The 9,927-nt window shown below is 38.2% G+C and overlaps 1 long non-coding RNA gene across 1 annotated transcript in view; it reads left to right on the top strand.

Moving 5' to 3' along the window:
• Positions 1 to 6,752: 6,752 nt before the first annotated feature.
• LOC103271744 overlaps positions 6,753 to 9,927 on the top strand; it is a 29,018-nt gene continuing 25,843 nt past the window's right edge. The window contains exon 1 of the long non-coding RNA XR_002482603.1: positions 6,753 to 6,833. This is a non-coding gene — a long non-coding RNA (uncharacterized LOC103271744). The remainder of the gene's footprint in view (positions 6,834 to 9,927) is intronic.

The raw sequence follows: 9,927 nt of genomic DNA, 5'->3' as shown, positions 1-9,927 counted from the left end.
TTTCATAATTAGTCTGAATGTGAATGGACTAAACGCACCATTTGAAAAGACATAGAATGACAAAATGGATAAAATATCACCAGGCAACAATATATTGCCTTCAAGAGACCCATCTCACTAGAAAGGACATACACAGACTCAAAGTAAGAGGATGGGAAACAAATTTTCAGGCGAATGGAACACAAAAGAAAGGAGGAGTCGCGATCCTAATTTCAGACAAAATACCATTTAAGCTATCAAAAATTAAAAAAGATACAGAGGGCCACTACATAATGATAAAAGGTTCACTCCATCAACAAGAAATATCTATCCTAAACATATATGCACCCAACATAGGCGCACCAACATTCATAAAGCAACTTCTAGGAAAACTAAAGAAAGACATTGATTCTAACACCATAATAACTGGGGACTTTAATACACCACTCACAACCTTAGACAGATCATCAGGACAAAAAATCAGCAAGGAGATCCGGAACCTCAATGAGACTCTGGACCAAATGGACTTAATTGATACCTATAGAACACTCCATCCAAAGACCACAGAATACACATTCTACTCATCACCACATGGAACATATTCTAAGATCGACCACATAATTGGACACAAATCAAGTATAAGCAAAGTTAAAAGGACTGAAATTCTGCCATGCACCTTTTCGGACCACAGTGGAATAAAAATAAACATTGACACCAACAAAGTCCCTCCAAAACCCACAAAGACATGGACACTAAACAGCATGATGCTAAATAACTCCTGGGTCAATGATGACATCAAAATAGAGATCAAAAGATACCTGGAAACAAATGAAAATAAAGAAACATCTTACCAAAATCTCTGGGATGCCTTAAAAGCTGTAGTAAGAGGGGAATTTATATCCCTACAAACACACATGAGGAAAATGGAAGGAACAGAAATTGACAACCTAACAAGCCACCTAAAGAAGCTGGAAAAGCAGGACCACAAAACCCTAATTTCAGCAGAAGAATCCAGATCACCAAAATAAAAGCCCAAATCCAGGACATAGAAGACAAAAAGATAATACAAAAAAATCAATGAAACAAAAAGCTGGTTCTTCGAAAGGGTAAACAAGATTGATGGTCCTCTAGCTAGACTGACCAAGAAAAAACGAGAAAAAAACCAAATAAGCACAATCAGAAACACAAAAGATGAAGTCACATCTGACCCTGAAGAAATACAAAAGATCATTAGAGACTACTGCGTACACTTGTATGGAAACAAACTTGAAAACCATAAGGAAATGGAGGACTTTCTGACATCACACAACGTACCTAGGTTGGAACAAGAAGAAATTGAGACCCTAAATAGACCAATAACAATCAAGGAAATTGACTACATAATAAGAAAACTTCCTACAAAAAAAACCCCTAGTCCAGATGGCTTTCAGGCAGAATTCTACAAGATATTCAAGGAGGAGCTGATACCAATCCTACTGAAGGTATTCCAGGTGATTGAAAAAGATGGAACTCTCCCCAAATCATTTTACGAAGCCAACATCACATTGATACCCAAGCCAGATAAAGATCCAACAAAGAAAGAGAACTACAGGCCAATATCTTTGATGAACATAGATGCTAAAATTCTCAACAAGATCCTAGCAAACCGGATTCAGCAATACATCTCAAAAATCATCCACCATGACCAAGTAGGCTTCATTCCTGGGATGAAAGTCTGGTTCAACATTCGTAAAACCATAAATGTAATTAAATACATCAACACATGTCAAAACAAAAACCACATGATCATATCATTAGATGCAGAAAAAGCTTTTGATAAAATCCAGCATCCCTTCTTGATAAAAACCCTTGAACATCTAGGCATACAGGGAACATACCTCAAAATAGTAAAAGCCATCTATGAGAAACCTACAGCCAGCATACTCCTAAATGGATAAAAATTGGAATCAATTCCCCTGAAAACTGGAACTAGACAAGGCTGCCCATTCTCTCCCCTCCTGTTCAATATAGTATTGGAAGTCCTGGCTAGAGCAATCAGAGAAGAGGAGGCAATCAGAGGTATTCAAATAGGATAAGAGGATGTCAAGTTATCCTCCATGCAGATGATATGATGGTGTACCTTGAAAACCCAAGAGAATCTGTCAAAGCCCTCCTTACATTGATAAAAGACTTTGGCAAAGTCTCAGGATACAAAATAAATGTACAAAAGACAATCGCATTTCTCTACACCAATAATAAACAAACAGAAACCCAAATAAAAAACACAGCTCCATTCACAATAGCCACAAAAAAAATGAAATACCTTGGCATCTTCCTAACCAGAGATGTGAAAGACCTTTACAATGAAAATTACAAGACACTGCTCAAAGAAATCAAAGATGACACGAACAAGTGGAAAAATATCCCATGCTCATGGATCGGAAGAATCAACATTGTGAAGATGTCCATCTTACCTAAGGCAATCTACAAATTCAATGCAATACCCATTAAATTACCAACAACATTCTTCTCAGACCTAGAAAAAACAACACAGGAATTCATATGGAAACACAAACGTCCAAGAATAGCCAGAACAATCCTCAGCAAAAAAAAAAAACAAAGCAGATGGTATCACAATACCAGATTTCAAACTTTACTATAAAGCTACAATCATCAAAACAGCTTGGTATTGGTACAGGAACAGGCATATAGATCAATGGAACAGAATTGCGATTCCAGAAGCAAAACCTCAATTTCTCAACCAACTCATCTTCGACAAAGCCCCCACCACCTACCAATGGGGAGAGGAGAACCTATTCAGTAAATGGTGCTGGGAAAATTGGCTACCACATGCAGAAGATTGAAACAGGACCCCTATCTATCCCCATGCACAAAGGTTAACTCCAAATGGATCAGAGACCTAAATGTAAAACCTCAAACCATAAGAACCTTAGAAAAGGAAGGAAATACTCTCATGGAAATCGGAACTGGCATCCAATTCCTGTACAAAACCCGAAACCCACAGGACTTAAGAGAGAAGATAGACAAATGGGACCTTATTAAACTGACAAGCTTCTGCAAAGCCAAAGAAACCATCAAGAGAGCAGGGAGACAGCCTACAGACTGGGAAAAAGTATTTGCCAACTCTAGGTCTGACAAAGGCTTAACATCCTGGATCTACAAGGAACTGAAACGTACTGAAAAGAAGAAAACAAACAACCCCATTATAAAATGGGCAAAAGATATGAACAGACACTTCACAAAAGAAGACATTTGAGCAGCCAACAAACACATGAAGAAATGCTCAACCTCACTAATCATCAGGGAGATGCAAATCAAAACCACACTGAGATACCACCTAACTCCAGTCAGAATGGCAATTATCAACAACTCAAAAAATAACAGCTGCTGGAGAGGGTGTGGTGAAAAGGGAACACTTCTACACTGTTGGTGGGAGTGTAAACTAGTGCAACCTCTGTGGAAAGCAGTGTGGCGATTCCTAAAAGCTCTAAAAATTGACCTTCCATATGAGCCTGCAATCCCCCTACTGGGAATATACCCTGAAGAACACAAATCACTCTATAAAAAAGATACCTGCACACATATGTTTATCGCAGCGTTGTTCACAATAGCAAGAACCTGGAAACAACCATGCTGCCCATCAAAAGAGGACTAGATTAAAAAAATGTGGTACATATACACGATGGAATACTACGCAGCCATAAAAAAGAACAAAATCATGAATTTCGCTGCAACCTGGATGGAACTAGAGTCTATAATACTGAGTGACCTCTCACAAAAACAAAAATCTGAATATCACATGTTCTCACTCATATAATGGACCTTGAACATCCAATGCAATACTATGAGAAAATGACGGATGGTACTGGGAAACTATGGGGGGGAGGGGGATGGGATTAACAGTAGCAAATATCTGTCGGGGGATGGGAAAACACTTCTTATCTACAGGGGCCTGAATGAAACGTCATTGTACACCTAACCCTTAACTGTACCCCACAAAAGCATAATAAAAAATACTGATTAATGAAAACAAAAACAAAAACAAAAAAACCAAACAAACAAAAAAGAAAAATCAAATTACATACATTAAATAAAAAAGAATAATGAGTTTATTTTATAAAAAATAATTTTCTATTACATTGTTATAGAAATGTCTTAATGAGACATACATTTCTAAGAATCACGTGTACCTTTATAGAAACTCAATTAAAAAAATATGTATTCCTATAATTGATATGCCACATTTTTTTCCTACAGCTGCAATTCTTCCCATAATTCTAGATCGGACAGTTTTAGGTTGGTGGATTTTGAAATGCAATATTGTAATCATTCAAGTCACTTGAATAGTTTAGAGAATTCAAATGTTCTGGTTAATGGAAGTAATAATATTCTCTTCTTTATTCCTCATCAGATGCAACTTACTTCAAATCTGTGGTTTAATAAAGCACTTTAGACTTTTCTACGTTCCTTTTCAGTACTGCATTTCATGATACTTGCTGGTAATTAATGAAATTTGTATCTGCAAGACTAGAATTCACAGGCAGTTTGCTTTTCACCAAGATGAAGATAGCCTTCAGGTAGCTGTATTACAAGGGTTCTCTGGTAACAGAGAATTCTGGTGATGGTCCCCAAGGTTCCTATTACTTGGTCAGTCAAACACCATTCTGGGCACTTCTGTGAGGGAATCTGGCAGTTGTAACTCAAGTCCCATGCTGGTGATTTTAATCAATGGTGCTTACCATGTAGACTTGATCTAATTAAAGGAGCCCTTTAAAAGATAGAAGACAGCTGGGCTCGGTGGCTCAGCCTGTAATCCTGCACCTTTGGGAGGCTGAGGTGAGTGGATTGCTTGAGCCCGCGGGTTCAAGACCTGCCCAGGCAACTTGGCGAGACCTCATCTTTACAATAAATAAAAAAAAATAGGCCAGGTGTGGTAGCGCGGGCCTGAAGTTCCAGCTACTTGGAAGGCTGAGGCGGAAGGATCGCTGGAGCCCAGCAGGTCAAGTCTGCGGTGGCCGGGAGCAGCCTGGGTGACAGAGTGAGACACCAAAGAAAAAAGGTAGAAGAGGATGACAGAAGGGGAAGGTAGGGAGACTGAAAGCACTGGAAGGATTCTACATGTCAGAGCTAGCTCTGAAGGTGGAGGGGGCCACAAGCCAAGGAATGCAGGTGCCCTCTAGAAGTTGAGGATAACCTCTGGCCAACAGTGAGCAAGGAAACAGGAACCTCAGCCTAATAAATGCTTGGAGCTAAATTATGCCTATGACCTGAATGAACTGAAAGCAGATTTTTTCCCCCAGAGCATTCAGATAAGAACCTAGGCCAGCTCACACCGTAATCTCAGCCATGTGGTGCCCTAAACAGAGTGTTCAGCCAAGACTGCTTTGGTTTTTGACCTACAGAACTCTGAGATAATAAATGGATGTAGTTTTCAGCTACTAAGTTTGTAATAATTTGTTATGCGGTCATAGAAAACAAATACAGGTTCCACCCCTCTATAATTATCAATTAATTTTAACAATTATGGTTTGGCCAGGCGCAGTGGCTCAAGCCTGTAATCCCAGCACTTTCGGAGGCCGAGGTGAGAGGTTTACCTGAGCTCATGGGTTCGAGAACAGCCTGGGAAACTTCACAAGACTTCCTTTCTACAATAAATCAAAAAATTAGCCGGGCATGGTAGCGTGTACCTGTAGTTCCGGCTACTTGGAAGGCTGAGGTGGAAGGATCACTTGAACTCAGAAGGTCAAGGCTGTGGTGGCCATGAGCGTGTCACTGCACTCCAGCCTGGGCAAGAGAGTGAGACTCCAATTCAAAAAGATAAAAATTAAAAATAAAAAAATAAAAATTATGGCTCAAAACTTGTAGACAAGTTCTTTTAATTTTTAGTTTCCCAATTCCCCCAAAAGATCATCAAGTTGACTAAAACAAGTATCTTAAATTATGCAAATTTTATCTATAATTAATAGCCAGCAGTTGAATATAGGATACTTTTTCTTTTCCAAAAGAGATTCATTGATATGATTTGAAATTATTGGAGGCAAAAATAATATTTTATATTCCCGTCACTAAAAAATGTGATTTATGTCTATGCACCAAAAATTTAGACTCTTCTCTTGATCTCTTTTTTTTTGGAAGCAGAGGAAAGAGTAGACCTTCTCATATGATTCTCATTATTATAGTAATATTTGCACCATACTTAATTTCTATTGGAAATATTTATTGTAAATACAATTTCTATACCCAGTACAGGCAATACAATCAAATTTAATTAACAAAAAGCATTTGCATAGGCAGTCTGGCTGGACCTTATGCAAATGTAGAAAATGACAAATCTGAAATTAATCACCAAATGTCTGACATTAAGACAGAATTGTCAAAGGCAGAAATGTATGAGTCATAATGGTATCTAATTCCAAGGTTTCTGGGCAGATCCCTTTCTGTATTCTGATGAAAACTAGCACTTATTTATATTAAAACCTCACCAACAAAACATATGTTATATTTAGCGCAGCCAAAGTTCCCAGGTGGAGAATATTAGTGTGGAAGATTTCAAAAGGATGATCAGTTCAGATGTAACCTACATCTTATATTTTTGCCTTTCATCTCTGAAGCTTGTCTCGGAGAGACAGACACATTGTTTCTTTTATACTTCAACATTCCCAGCTTTACTTAATAAGTCAGAGCTGCACAAGTACACGAAGCTTTTATGGACCACTATTCTGATTTATAATATCCACAGAAATAATTTGTTTTTCCTTTTGTGTGTATCCTTCAAGGAGATATTGGAGCAACGGGACTAGCAAATCTCAGCAGAAACTTACTGAGAGAGAAAAAAAGTTGATTCGGACACTGTGGTGAGATAATGATTTATTATTTTTCAAGTGTTTGCTAAATAAGAACTAAGTATGGGAGGAAATTGATAAAAAAAAACTTTTGAATACTATCTTAGCATTGGCTAAGGAAGACTGATAAATGTCACAACTGTGCATCTAAAAAGGCATGTACACCTGTAATCCCAGCACTTTGGGAGGCCGAGTTAGGAGAATTGCTTAAGCACAGGAGTTCAAGAGCAGCCTAGGAAACACAAATTTAAAAATGAGCTAGGTGTGGTGGTGTGCTTGTAGTCCCAGCTACTCTGGGGGCTGAGGCAGAAGGATCACCTGAGCCCAAAAGGATTGGGGTGAGGTGTGATTGTGTCACTGCACTAAAGCCTGGGTGACAGAATGAGACCCTTGACTCAATAATAATAATAATAATAATAAAATGAGTGCTTACTGCAAACTGGATAATATAGACTCTCTCTTCTGTTCTCTGTATTGAAGGCAGAGGCAGCAAAGATAGTTACCAAGATGCTTGTGGGACACCATCAGTAAAAAAGAAGGAAATACGGAGATGTAAGTAAGAAATGAGAAGAAATGAGAAGGTTGCCTCTGGAAAACTACAACACTTTCAAAAAATTTAAAAACCAAGGGCACAATAAATGTCTTACAAGAGACAAGGACAAAGCACAAGGGAAAAGTAACATTCCTGTTATAGCGTTCACTAAAGTCTGGTTTCTCTTCCTGGAAAGTTCAATCACTTTACCTAAAACCTGGGTTTTGAGAAAGTCAAAGCACTGGCCATTTTGGTATGCATCAACTCCATCTAAATGCTGTTTAAGGCCTTATATTGTAACTTCCAATAGTAAATGCCACGGGGACTATCAATTCGCTCCCCTATTTTGAACACTCCAAACACATCACACATAAAAGTAAGTCGACATTTCTCCAAACTGTTCAGTGTTGAGAATCAACAAACACTCTTGTTAAAAATACAAATTCCCCAGGCTGACCTCAGGTAAAAGGGATGGTACTGCCAGGAGAGAATTCTGGGAATCTGCATGTTTATGATTTTCTTGTTGAGTTTTGTCATTGGTCAGGCTTGGGAAACCCTGCATATTACCGTTTCCCTTCCCACAAAGAAGACAAACAATAACAAACACCAATGTAAACTAAACAACTCTCTTGATAAGAAATGTTACTAAAGCCAAGTTATGATAATAATTGACCCAAACTTATTTCCCAAGTCAACATTATATTTTTGTCGTTTCTAAGAGATGTGTCTGTTCTAATGGGCAACAATCCTCCTCAGCAAGCCACTATCATCTCTTTCTGATTTAACAGCCCTCCCTGTCTCGTCAGTTTCCTGTAGTCTTGCTTTAGAAGATTGCCTGAACCTGCGGGTTCAAAACCCTCCTGGGCAACTTGGCAAGACCTCATCTCTGCAATAAAAAAAAAAAAAGAAAATTAGCCAGTCGTGGTAGCATGCGCCTGTAGTTCCAGCTACTTGGAAGGCTGAGGCAGAAGGATCGCTGGAGCCCAGCAGGTCGAGGCTGCGGTGGCCAGGAGTGGCCACTGCACTCCAGTCTGGGTGACAGAATGACTCCAACTCAACAACAACAAAAAAAAGAAACACTTCATAGAGACCTCTCCTAATTGTCTCACATAGTTTCATATATAGAGGGTGCCAGCACATACATTTTAAGAAAGGAAAAAAACTGTATTAAAATTATAATACACAAAATATACTGACAACAAAAGATTAATACAAATCATGTTTGACTTCGGCAATTACACATTGCTACCATAATTCAATTCAACTTTGAAAAATAATACATATATAACATCTTGTAAAATGTGTATACATTTTTTTGGCACCACCCCATTATCCAAAACAAAAGAAAATAGGAACTGATAACTCTAGCATCTTTCGATAAAATTATAATCATTGGCTTCTAATTTCTAGAGTTACCCAAATTTTGAGTTCTTAAGAAACAGAGCTCATATTGCAGCAAATACCACATAATCTTTTTAAAATTTGCTATTGGTCAGGCTTGGTGGCTTAGCCTTTAATTCCAGCACTTTGGGAGGCTGAGGCAAGTGGATTGGGCAAGGTTCGAGATCAGCCCGGGCAAATTTGTGAGCCCTCATCTCAAAAATAAATCAAAAATTAGCTGGGCATGGCAGCGCATGCCTGTAGTTCCATCTACTTGGAAACCTGAGATGGAAGGATCACTGGAGTCCAGCAGGTCGAGGCTGGGGTGGTCATGAGTGTGCCACTGCACTCCAGCCTGTACAAGAAAGTGAGGTTTCAACAACAAAAAATAAAATAAAAAATTTATAATCATATTGCTGCACTGCTCTCTTACCCTTTAGTTGATTAATAGAGTAATATAATGTTAACTGGAATTTTTTGTTGTTGATCAGGCCATGCACAACATTTTGTCACCATTTGGCAATTTTGTTTAAAAGATTAATCTTTTAATATTCTTTCAGAACCTTTCAAATTTTTTTTTTCACTTATACAAACCAGACATTACTTTAAAGAGTTATTAAGAATTGTAATGGTCTCATGGGAGACAAATTTATCTTACGGCACTGAAATTACAAGATTCCAAAAGAAACTTCAGTTTATCTACAGTCCATATATCTCACCTAGCATTTGACTACCAATTATACAAAGGTGATAACCAGAAAAGTATTGACCTATATGGTGATCATTTTCAAATTTTTTTGAACAAAATCATATACAGAATTTTTTGGCTAAATTTATTCCTTGTGGTTGGGTGTATAGTTGTTGACTTATTGGAGGAGATTGAAAGGACTGCATATTATCTAATGCCCAAATCTCAGTAATGATATTTACTTAATTATAGGCCAAAGGTGAGTAGCATTATCTGGGATGTGAATGGTGACACATGATTTAATGGACCTATTGTTGTCAGACTAAGAAAAGTAGGTATCTTCCCATACCATCTTAGTTAGCATGTAATAAAACTTGATTAAACAATTCTTTTTTTTTTTTTGAGTTGGAGTCTCACTCTGTCGTCCAGACTGGAGTGCAGTGGTCGCTCCCGGCCACCGCAGCCTCGACCTGCTGGGCTCCGGCGATCTTTCCGCCTCAGCCTTC

Source organism: Carlito syrichta, unplaced genomic scaffold, assembly GCF_000164805.1.
Source record: "Carlito syrichta isolate Samal-C Ts95f unplaced genomic scaffold, Tarsius_syrichta-2.0.1 Scaffold311871, whole genome shotgun sequence".
Lineage (NCBI taxonomy): Eukaryota > Metazoa > Chordata > Mammalia > Primates > Tarsiidae > Carlito > Carlito syrichta.
Note: the sequence above shows the minus strand (reverse complement) of the source record. Positions and strands in the feature narration are given on the sequence as shown.